Source organism: Bos indicus x Bos taurus, chromosome 3 (assembly GCF_003369695.1).
Source record: "Bos indicus x Bos taurus breed Angus x Brahman F1 hybrid chromosome 3, Bos_hybrid_MaternalHap_v2.0, whole genome shotgun sequence".
Classification (NCBI taxonomy): Eukaryota; Metazoa; Chordata; class Mammalia; order Artiodactyla; family Bovidae; genus Bos; species Bos indicus x Bos taurus.
Genome location: NC_040078.1, coordinates 36,165,219 through 36,177,495, shown reverse-complemented (window position 1 = coordinate 36,177,495; position 12,277 = coordinate 36,165,219). Strand labels below are relative to the sequence as shown.

General features: G+C 36.9%; 1 protein-coding gene across 10 annotated transcripts in view; it reads left to right on the top strand.

Moving 5' to 3' along the window:
* Positions 1 to 12,277, top strand: part of NTNG1 (netrin G1) — a 369,174-nt gene that overhangs the window by 218,243 nt on the left and 138,654 nt on the right. The window lies entirely within an intron of this gene.

The window sequence follows — 12,277 nt, the reverse complement described above, 5'->3', positions numbered from 1 at the left end:
GATGGTCTAGTGGTTTTCACTACTTTTTCAATTTAAGTCTGAATTTGACAATAAGGAGGTCATGATCTGAGCCACAGTCAGCTCCTGGTCTTGTTTTTGCTGACTGTATGGAGCTTCTCCATCTTTGGCTGCAAAGAATATAATCAATCTGATTTCGGCATCAACCATCCGGTGATGTCCATGTATAGAGTTGTCTCTTGAAATTAAATTAAAAGATGCTTGCTCCTTGGAAGAAAAGCTACAACTAACCTAGACAGCATATTAAAAAGCAAAGACATTACTTTGCCAGCAGAGGTCTATGTAGTCAAAGCTATGGTTTTTCCAGTAATCATGTATGGATGTGAGAGTTGGACTATAAAGAAAGCTGAGCACCCAAAAAATGGATGCTTTTGAACTGTTGTGTTGGAGAAGACCCTTGAGAATTTCTTGGACTGCAAGAAGATCAAACCAGTCAATCCTAAAGGAAATCAGTCCTGAATATTCATTGGAAGGACTGATGCTGAAGCTAAAACTCCAATACTTTGACCACCTGATGTGAAGAACTGACTCATTGGAAAAGACTCCAATGCTGGGAAAGACTGAAAGCAGGAGGAGAAGGGGACGACAGAGGATAAAATGGTTGGATGGCATCACTGACTCGATCGACATGAGATTGAGCAAGCTCCCAGAGTTAGTGATGGACAGGGAAGCCTGGCATTCTGTAGTCCATGGAGTTGCATAGAGTCAGACACAACTCAGTGACTGAGCTGACTGATTGGTTCCCCAAAGAATTAGTGTTAATGGAACTCATGTTAGGGTAACAAGGCCTCTTCAATCTCCAATATCACCAGATTCTTCCTAGGCTATAAGGAAATGAAAACAATGTGTATGTTTCAACTATTTGCATTGCTAAGAACAGACTGATATTTCATACCAAGGTGTAATTTTAGCTATCATTCTTCCTAATCATTGCTACATTGAGACAAAAAATGATACCATCTTAATGAAAGGTTAGCTCTGATGGGAATACCTTTCTTTTGTTACTGTTACTCTTATTTTTTGAACCTTGGAAAGTTCTGTGTATTGTTAGGAATTATAGGAAATTCACTATTCTATTGGAATAGATAGGGATATTTTTGTTTTGTTTTTAAGCTAGAGAAATTGTGATAGAAGAGTCAGCAAAGATGTAAAAAATGAAATGCCAAGAGGTACAATCTGGTGCATTTTAGAGATAAATGGAGATGCTGGAGTATTTGTCTTCCTCTCAGATGTGGCTCCTCAAACTCTAATTAGAGCAATAAACTAAAGTCATATATATAAAGGAAAATAAGATTAGTTAATATTCAAAGTATTATTTTTATTTTTTCCTTTGCTCTGGAAGATATTCTTGAAACTACAGGCTGATTTTAGTTAAATGTGGGTTGCCTTCCTTCTACTTCTGAAGAGTGTTAATGAATAACAAAGGAGAGCCCAGTAAAAAAAAATTGTATCCAGCTAAGGGATATTGTCTTGTCTAGGAATTGTGTGGCTGCCCTGGCTGCTCTTACTCATTTGGTCCTGCTAGAATATCAGGGAAGCAAAGCTGTTATAACATATTGGTGACATCCATGTGTAATTATAGATCCTCCAGGGCTGCTGAGAACAAGGAACAGATGGGGGTAGGGTGGGCCAAGAGATGATGGGATGGGGAGTCTAAGAGGTCAGCAATTTGGCAGGTTGGGAGGAGACAGCCTCATGAACTCATATATTGGAATTAAACGGACAGTGTATATGCCAAATATAGAGTCATAGCATTGCAAAATCATTTAGAACTGAAAGAAACCATAAAAATAATGTAATCTAACTCCCTCTTTTTCAGATGTGGAACAGAATGCTTAAATGAATTAACCAAGTATGGTCCTATTGCATAACCAAAATTTAGATCCAGATGGAACTTGTGTTTTACTCACTGATCTTCCCTTTGTGCCTATGACTGGTCCTGGCACATAGTAGGCATTCCATAAATACTTAGTGAGGGAGTAACTGAATAGGTATGGAATATCCTTTGAAGCATCAAATTCTTGAGCAACCATTCTAAGAATCTGTATTCTTCCCCTTAGGCTTCCTATGGCCACCTTTGTGTATTCCTTACACAAAACTATAAGGGAATTGGAGCTAAGCACAATATTTTTGGTAATGCTACTTTATCTAATATACTAAAATTGCAAAGCTTCAATTTTCAACCAATTGTTCGAAGTTAGAGAATAAAATTAGTCTACCTCAGGTATCAGAGTAATGCATGTATTCAGGATAATAGCACCCTACCCAAACACACATTGTTTCTTCTATTATTTGTCTGATTGGTGTTTTTAAGACCAGAAAGACTCTTAGTTCTTTTCCTGGTTAAGGACAAGTCTGTGAAAAGAATTGGACTCTTCTACTACCCACCATCAAGAAATATTTAGTGGTATCAAAATATCACTGAATTATTACCTCTGGAGGCTCAGATGGTAAAGAATCTGCCTGCAATTGGGAGACTTGGGTTCGATCCCTGGGTTGGAAAGATCTCCTGGATAAGGGAATGGCAATCCACTCCAGTATGACTGAGTGACTACACTTTTAATATCACCATATGTCCCAAAGTCACCTTCAACTGATATTTGTCACTTGGGTTCAATAACCAAGGAGTTTAAAATGTATAAAAACCATCTTACAGTTTGTAAATGAGGCTTTGTCGCACAGAGTCAGACACGACTGAAGCGACTTAGCAGCAGCAGCAGCAGCAGAAGAAATTAAGAAAACAATCTCATTTACAGTACTGTCAAAAGGGATAAAATACTTAGACACAAATTTAACAAATTTAACAAAAGGTAAAAGACATATACAAGAAAAACTACAAGACATTACTGGAAGAAATTGAAGAAGACATTTATAAATGAAAATAATCTCATATTCATGGCTTGAAAGCTATTAAAATGTCAATATTACCTAAAGCTATATATAAATAGTCAATGTAATTTATGTCATAATCTTGATGACAATTATTGCAGAAACATAAAAATCCATCCTAAAATTCATGTGGAATCTCAAGAGACACCAAATAGCCAAAGCAGTACTGAAGAAGAATAAAGCTAAAAGTCTTCTACTTTTTGATTTCATAACTTATTACAAAGGCAGTGTAGTACTGGCGAAAAGATAGACATATAGAGTGGTAGAATAAAGAGTCCAATAAATGATGTTTCTCAGGAAATCTTGAGATTTCTGAGAAGTCTTTAACTTCATGCTATATTTTTCTGCACTCCTACCCTAGATGATCAGATCATTTGAGAAATCTCATTCACTTTTAAAGCATTTTTTATTGCCCAACCTCATGCTAACTGTAGATCAGAAAAAATAAAAGGGTAGAGCATGTGCCCTTCTTGGTTCGAGGGAGAGCTCCAGATCGCTGGAAACACTCAAATGCTTTTTGATTATTTATTTTTGAAATTTTTATTGGAGTATAGTTGATTTACAATGTTGTATTAGTTTTAGGTGTACAGCAAAGTGAATCAGTTGTACATGTACATATATCCACTCTTTTTATCTTTTTTAATATTTTTCCTCCATAGGCCATTACAGAGTATTGAGTAGCGTTCCCTGTGCTATAGAGTAGGTTCTGACAGATCTACTTGTCTAGCTTTTGTGAGTTTCAAAAGTCAGAAGACAACAATCTAAAATGCAGTCTTTCATGTGTTCTAGAGTGACCCATTTAGAAGAAGAGGTAAAACAGGCTGAAAATGAGAAATATGTAGTGTTAATATCAAGAGACCAAGCAACCACCTTCTTAACCTCAGCAGGACAAAGAATGTAAAATGTACCAAAATACCATAATGTATAAACAGAAACTTATATGAAAAATAGTCAGGCAGTGTCAGAAATAAACTATAATCAAAAAAGGGGAGAAGTCCATTTGGAAATAGCAGTAACCATCTTATTAAACTTGTTAATGAAATGCAGACATTTTACACTTTTCAGCATAGTTTATGCTTGTGGCTTAAGAAAGAAGAGAATAATCAGTCATGTTTAATTAAATATACGTGGAGTTATAAGCTTTGTGAGAACAATAATTGATAATAATAAAAAGGAGTAAAAAAATTATTTAACTGGGAATCAAATCTGGATTCTAATTCAAGAACTTTAATATGGGAAGTATTAATACCTACCTTACCTCCTTTCCAAAAATTTTGAAAAATGAAAAATATACTACATATAAATGTAAGCACTTAAATATTTAGTGTTTGCTAGTTCCTAGCAGTGTGCCAGTTGCTGGAGATAAAAATATGAAAAGCCCAGTCCCTGTCCTCAAGTTGCTATCATCTGGATGGGCTGATAGCCACTTCACAAGGAAAATTATAATGCAATGTGGTCTTTTCAGTGGTAGGGTTGTATAGAAGGTTGCTATGGTAACAGCAGGAAGGAGGAGGAAGACCTTTGGGATGGAGGAAGCTTTCTGGAAGACTTCCAATATTCTCTTCTTCATCAAGGTTATTTCTAAACAATTACCTTCATACGTTAGGTCAAACCATCTGAAATTGTTACTATTAATCAGTTACAGATGGTTGAATATTATCTAATGATTGAAAATATCTAGTGCCCTATTTTAGTATCAGTACACGCTTAGAAAGTTTTCCTTCTCCTTTCCCTAATATATCTAGAAAATTTATTCACAGTAGACTTAGTTCCAGACACACAGAAATATTAAGTAAAATGTGGATTTGTAAGACTGCATGTTGTTTAATCAGACTGAATGACAGGCTCAATTTTCAATACAAAGTTAATCCTGTTTTCATTAAATATAAATGTTATTTATGGAAAACAAGAGTCCCACAGAAGCCAGAGGATATCTCTCAGGGTTACACATTGTATACTTGTTTAGCAATGATGAGTTTAAACCAATAGGCTTCTTTGCAATTTGAATATTTGCTCCTTTCCTTGATACTGATTGTTCTATTAGATTTTGCTATTAACAGAAGCACATGTAAAGATTCCAGTATTATTTTACTACCAAAATAAGATGCCAGAGGAAATTACTACCACAGTTGAGTTTTTGACACAAACTAAAATAAGAAAATAGTAAGTTGAAGCATATGCTTGTTAACCAACTATGGTTTACATGGAGAGGCAGCAGAGGGTAGCTGGAAGCAAGACAGACCTGAGTTCGAATCCCAGCTCCTTCACTCGCTCCTTGATAGATTTCAGAAAAAATTGTGTAATTTAAATATCTCAGAGTCTCAGTCCCCCTCCTCTGTAAAGTGAAACAAATGCCCTCCATGTTAGTGAGCTGTTTTAAAGATTATTAATGTATGTAAAATGGAAGTGCATGTTAAATAAATGGTGGTTATTATCATGGGTCCAGGACTGGTAGTGGAAATTGAATATTATGACTTCAAAAGCAGTGTTTTTTTAAATTATTTTTATTAGTCTTACTACAATATATTGAACCTATCAACATTAACCATGAATAATTTTCTGTTTTTACTAACTCTATCTTCCTATATTGTTGGACTGTATTTTCCATATTGCTGAGTTTATACTAATATATAATTCATATTCTGCTGTACCTTTGTTAATGCACTTACCTGTCTTAATTGTTTCCTTTCCCTTTAAAGACTTCAGCAAGTTAAATTTATTGCTGCCATGTTTCAAGAGTTCTCTGTTGGTAGAAATCCCCATGAAAATTAAGACCGGGGATAGCAAAATGAACAGAGTAGGTTCAGGTTTTCTGAGGTTGGCTTCTTGAGCCCTGGGTAAATGCAGCTATCTTATACCCCATTTCCTCTGGGTCACCGATGGGCATTTGTCCTGACCGATGATGAATGGCCTACTTTGACACTTTGCATGGATGACTGTTGGGAATGAAGACTGTAGTTATAAAAGATTCATTGGTTCATCCTACACTCCTAACATTGTCACCTTGACACACGGTGACAGTATTGCAATGTCCATTGACCTTGTTGGTCAGCAGAAAGGAGAAGAAAATGTCTCAGGATCATCTAAGACAGAAAAAAAGAGTTCAGGACTTCTTTTCTGTAGGATGCAATAGCTGATGCAACTTTAGTTTTGTTTTTCCTTTGGCTTCCAGGAATCTGCTTTGGAAAGGCAGCAAAAGCCCTGTGTGCTGGTGAGGTTCAGGGTCACCAACTTAAGAAGCACATCCAGTTCAGAGTCAAATCCATGGGTCATGAGGGAATTGGAGCAGAGATTTAGCAGGTAAAGGGAAAAATTATGTCAGCTCAGAAGAGTGGACAGTTAAGAAGATATTATATAAAAAGAATTATATATTATATAAATGATATTCAAACACAATTAAAATTAGTCACTCTTTGTTAATCACCTTTTTTGATTAGTAATATTTCATCTCTATAATATATTGAGTATGTTCTATTAGTGGACTTTTTGAAAATAAATATTTTGCTGGATTTGGGAGTAGATTAAAAACATTCTAACATTTAAAAGTAAAATAAAACTGACTTATGAGTACCTCGGGGAACTCTGACATATAAATGATAACCTAAATTTTTAAAAAAATGTATAACTGAAGCATTAATAGAACCATAAAGTACCATACCATATAATTGCCATAATTGTAAGACAGATGTCAAAGTTCAGACTTAAGTGCTTTATACAAATGAAACAGTAAACTATAATAATATAAAACATAGAGGAGGGCTCTGAACATTTAGATATGCGTCTTTACACTCAACTAATTAGTCGCTACTGAATGTTTTTGCTTTGCTCAATGGCATGTGGTACATAAATCACTGCAATATGTTAAATGCAAATGGTTGTTAATAGAGGAACCATCTGCTCTGTGCTGAAGAGTTTGTTAAAAAGAATGTGGTGAACCCACTTTGGATAATGTTGAAAAACTCAAATACCAAATTTCTAAAATGAGCCTCTGTTAACCCCAACATTACTAATACTCTCCTGGCCTTTTGAATTCTACAAATTCATCCTAAACCATAGTCTGTGGTGTTTGCTTGTAACCCTAAGGGACACTTACAAAGGCAGAATAGCCTCAGTCTTCACATTGCATGGGGACCCACCATGTCCTAAAATTGTGTTCAGACATTTAGAATAACCAATAAATAATCCAGATGATCCTTTCTAGAATATCTTTGCTAACATGAGTAAGACAGACCCTCCATCCTTGTCCCTCCTGGAAGCTGTTCCTTTATAGCTGTAGATCACTGGCAAGTCTCAGGCTGATGATGAATTGCCGTGGGTATCATCAGTGTTTGCAAGCTCCATCTCCTGTAATCCACAATACTGTATTTCTCCAAAAGATCATCAGTGCAAAGGGGAGCCATGATTTCTCTCCCAACATACTTTATTAGATGCTGTCACATAGCTTCCTAATAATGTCTGCCGGACTCACCAGTGACAGTGTAAAACATGGGAAAATTAGTAACAGGGCAAGAATCAGAGCCCTCAAGTTTCCAATGTCATTCTCCACTTTCTGGCAAAAAGGGAATGCTCCTTAATCCTATCCTTTTTAATCAGTTCCTGGTCAAGGTTGCTATCAGTATATTTAAGAGCCAGCTGCCATGATGATCTATTACATTAATATCTATTGGAGGTGTGCTCAAATGGTGTCATACTCAAAATAGAACTTTGGCCATGAAAGAACAAGCTTAGAAATTAACTGTGTGGATGAAAATCTTAAAGCATACAACTTCACTAAAGCCAGATGCAAGGTTTGATTATTGGCCTACTGCTAACTTGGCTTTCTCGACCCTACATTTTTTTTTTTTCTTTCTTTCCTTTACCCTACCCCTCTCTCTTTTGGCTTTTACACGGTCTGATTTAAGACTATGCTTTTTGGGTTTTGCCTGCGGGAGAAGAGGCTGCAGGAGAGCTCATTAGCCCAGCAGACTCTCTATCCCTGGATGAATTATACAGTGAAAAACTTGCTTCTGAGGGCCACCAAAAAGAGCCAGGGCTTTGTGGAGGTGGGCAGCCCTGCAGTGCAATACAAGCTTTTTATTTGTTAAAAAGGGATTTTGTACTAAAAACATTTCCCTTTGTTTGTTCTCATGAAAAGAGGAGCCTCCTGAAGGCTGCATGCATTTGATGACTCCATTTCAAAATGAACACTTGTCAGTTTCCAAACAGGGCCGCTGTACTTGAAAGTCACACAAAACCATTCAGAGATGGAGAGACTGGCACGATAATCAGACAAGCGATACCTTTAAGGCAGAGTGTGCTGGCTGTGAATTTGAGAAGCTCGAATATTGAACTGGATGCTGACAATGATCTCGAACCTTTATAAAGCTCATGCTTTAGATCTGGAGACTAGAAACAAAACATTTCTTGGGTTGTCTAATTACATTAGTTTATTGAGCTGTAGTACCACTTTGGTTCCCCAAACACCACTTTAATTTAATTTAGATTTTGTTACTTCTTTTCCTCCAAAAGGAAAACTTCACCATGGAGGCATATTTATTGTTTTAATGCTTATGCTTGGAAACATTCACTAATTCATTTTCCCACTTAATTACAGAGAACAGGAGGATTGATTCTTTAAACCTACAGATGATATTTACCAGAGTTTTTATGGAAATATAAGTGGAAAGTTTCTTTGACTCAAAATTATGGTCTGATTTTCCTGGAGTTTTTTTAGGAGAGGAAAGGGCACCTAGGGAAATATAAAGAGTCAACAAAAGCCAGCTGTGGAGACATGGCATTCATCAACCTTGAGTCTTCCGTATAGGGAAGTGCATTTGGGTCACTGCAGCTTTCCTTCTTGGCAGGATCCTGTGGGGCCTCCCCTGTTCACTCTGCTGATATTCGGTGACACACACACACCAGCAGGGAGAGAATTCAGACACATTCCATCTGTTGGTGTTTTAATTTTTTTCAAATCCACTTGATGAGGTGTTTGTCAGCAAACTTGTCATTCTGTTGATTTTGAGGCTGGAGCCCTCTTCTTAGGCCCAGAGATATCTCAGAGATGCAAAGTAGAATACTATAATCCTCCCTTAGTACTTTATGCTGGAAGTGCCCTCAATTTGAAAACACTTCTCTCACTTTTATTGTGAAAACTCCTTGGAGTCATAAAGTTAAGATTATCTAGTGAAGTGAAGCATGCATTTATTTATTCTCAGTGATAAGGATAATTTTTTTAAACCTTGCCTTCTTTGCAGTGTGATATTCTGCTGTAAAATAGCAGAAATTCTTGATTTGTGAATAAAATATCTAGTTTTCTTTAAGACTGATCAAAACAATATGTTTTACTGTCAAGAAGAGTAGTCTCACACGATTCAAATACTGATATTCATGGAGTAGTTCCAAAATGTCACTTCTAATATTTTTGTCTTTCTAAGAAGGATAAGATTCAGTAATTCAAAGAGAGAATAGGGATTGCATTGTATTGTAGATCGGATCATGAAAATATCTCCAAATGTTTGATTTCATCCCATTTATCAGGGAGTTAAAATCTGGTGTTCAAAAGCTGAATGGAAGATCTGGATAGTACTAGGGGTTTTATCTCCACATTGCTTGATGCCAGAATTATTTGTCAAAATAAAGGGAGCTAACATTTTAAAGCAGGTTATAAGCAGGAGCTGCAGCTTGTTATATGATGGTCAGAATAATCAACCCTTATTGTTCTTTGTGTGAACCCAAAGAGCCCACGGAGTGAGTTTCCAAGTGCCATAGATCATGCTGGAAGGCAGCGTGGTCAGCAGGTCACTGGACGGTGTGTGCGCCGTGACATAGAGTCACAAACGCAGCAGCGTGAGGATGCGAGTTACTCTGCTCTTCTCCTTTGAAATGGCATTTTTCTGTGATGGGAATGTCAGATGGCATTTCAAATTATTCATGATGGCAACCCCTCAGCCCAGAACCATTGTTCTAGAAAACCTGTCTGCTCACTGAGAGTTGTCCTCATCTCCAGTAGTCGGAATGCAACCTTTTAAACACCTTAAAGATTATTTCCCCTACTCAATCCCCAAATGAAGAGTGTGCCGCCTGCCCTGGGTTTGTGCTATTCTTTCTTTCTCTTTTAGAAAACTTCCTGAATTGAAAGCTTTTCATTCCTAGATCATGTGTCTGACATGGTGAGCAATACCCTCTTCTCATTTCCAGATTGAGGGTACTCTCATTTCTCCATCTTCTCAGAATTGAGAATGTTCATTAGCTCATCTGGCATGGATTGTGTAGTTTTCTTAGCTGTTTCCTGAGAAGGGGTTTTGTGTGATTCTCACACCCCAGCATATCAGAAAAAAACACAGTGTATCAACCAGCAACAAACCAAAAGACATACCCAAGAAGCCTGGATTTCATCTGGGATCTGGGGTCTCCCTGCCACTGTGGCTGGTGTGTTGCAGTCTGACTTGCCCAGGCATTGTAATTTCCATAAATTTCAAAAAGAAGTGCATGAGACTGAGAAATGCTGAACTACAGCCAACCCAAAGTGGCTGAAGGTTTTCTCCATCATAAACTCTGAGAGAAGTTTGTTCCCTCGACACCAGCTCTATGAGGAAACTGCATTTCTTTGGCTTCGAGTGTGAATTTTGTATAGTTTTCTGGCCAGGGACTCAAGACTCGAGCCAGTCACTTTGGCTCCCTTGGGCTTTGCAGGCTGTAGAAGAAGACCAGTCATTTGAGAGCAGCTCAGATGCCTGGTGAGAGTTTACCCTTGAAGTGTGTTCCAGGCAGCAGAATAGACACTACCTATGGCCCCTTCCTTGATGACAGCTTGACTACTTAGGCTGGAATAGCTGTTCTGAATCCAGAATACATTTCTCTCAAGGTGCACTCACAAATCTCTTATATATTTAGATTTTTTTGGCAAGATTTAAAAAAATCTTTGGGGATGTCAAAACAAGTAAAAAATTTATATCCAAGATAAAATGTTCAGTGCCTGGTTTAAAAAGAAGCTTTGATCAGGCGTAGGGGACCAGAATAGCATTTGGAAGTTATTGCAAGGCAATCTTTATTTAACGTATCCCTTCAAAATTGCTTAACTATGTCTTCAGTCTTGCCCCTATAACAGCCAGGACTTTCTTATCTTGTATTTGCATTTGTAAGGATCCCACGTGTACTGGGAATTCAACAATTCCATCTTACTCTTCGTCTGTCCCTGCTATCATCTCTTACCTATCCTGGAAAAACAAAGTTTCCTTTCATTAGGGGTGTATGGACCCTGCACTGATCCTTCAAAAGATAAACTGCTAGAACTTGTCTCTGAATCAAATTTCAATTTCTTTCCTTTTTCTTTTTGTTTAATGGATTTTTAAAAAATTTATTTATTTGTTTGTTAGTATTGAGATATAATTGACATACAACCTTAATTAGTTTCAGGGAGGCAATACAATGGTTTGGTAGTTGTATGTATTGCAAAATGATCACCACAGTAAGTCAAATCAATGTCTGTCACTGTATATAGTTAAACAGATTTTTTTTCTTGTGATGAGAACTGTTAAGATGTACTCATAACAACTTTCAAATATGCAATAAAGAATTATTAACTACAGTGGTTAAGCTTTACATTACATCTCCATGACTTATTTATTTTATAACTGTAAGCTTGTACCTTTTGACTACCTTCACTCATTTTGCCCATCCCATACTTGCTGGCTCTGGAAATTACCAGTCTGTTCTCTGTATCTATCTGAGCTTGGTTTGGGGTATTTTTTTCTTTTTTAGATTCTATATATAAGTGAGATATGCAGTAGTTATCTTTCTATGACTTGTTTCGCTTGGGATAATTCCCACCAGGTCCAATCATGTTGTTGAAAATAGAAAGATTTCCTTCTTTTCTACAGCTGAAATAATATTCCTGTGTGTGTGTGTGTGTGTGTGTGTGTGTATGTGTGATGTTTTATCCATTCATTCATCAATGGACAGTTAGGTTGTTTCCATATCTTTGCTATTGTAAATAATGCTGCAATGAACATGAGAGTGCATGTATCTTTTCAAGTTAATGTCATTTTTTCCAAATAACCCGAAGTGGGATTACTGTATCATATGATGGCTTTATTTCTGAGTTTTTTGTGCAAGTTCCATTTTTCCCATAGTGTCTGAACCAATTTACACTCCTACTGATAGTGTCCCCTGGTCCCCTTTTCTCCATATTTTCACCAGCACTTATTATTTTGTGTCTTTTTGATAATGGCCATTCTAACAGGTACGAGGTGATATCTCATTGTGATTTTGATTTGTGCTTCACTGATAATTAGTGATTGTTGAGCATCCTTCACATACCTGTTGGTCATCTATATGTCTTTGTTGAAAAAATGTCTATTCAGAACCTCTGCCCATCTGTTAATTGGAT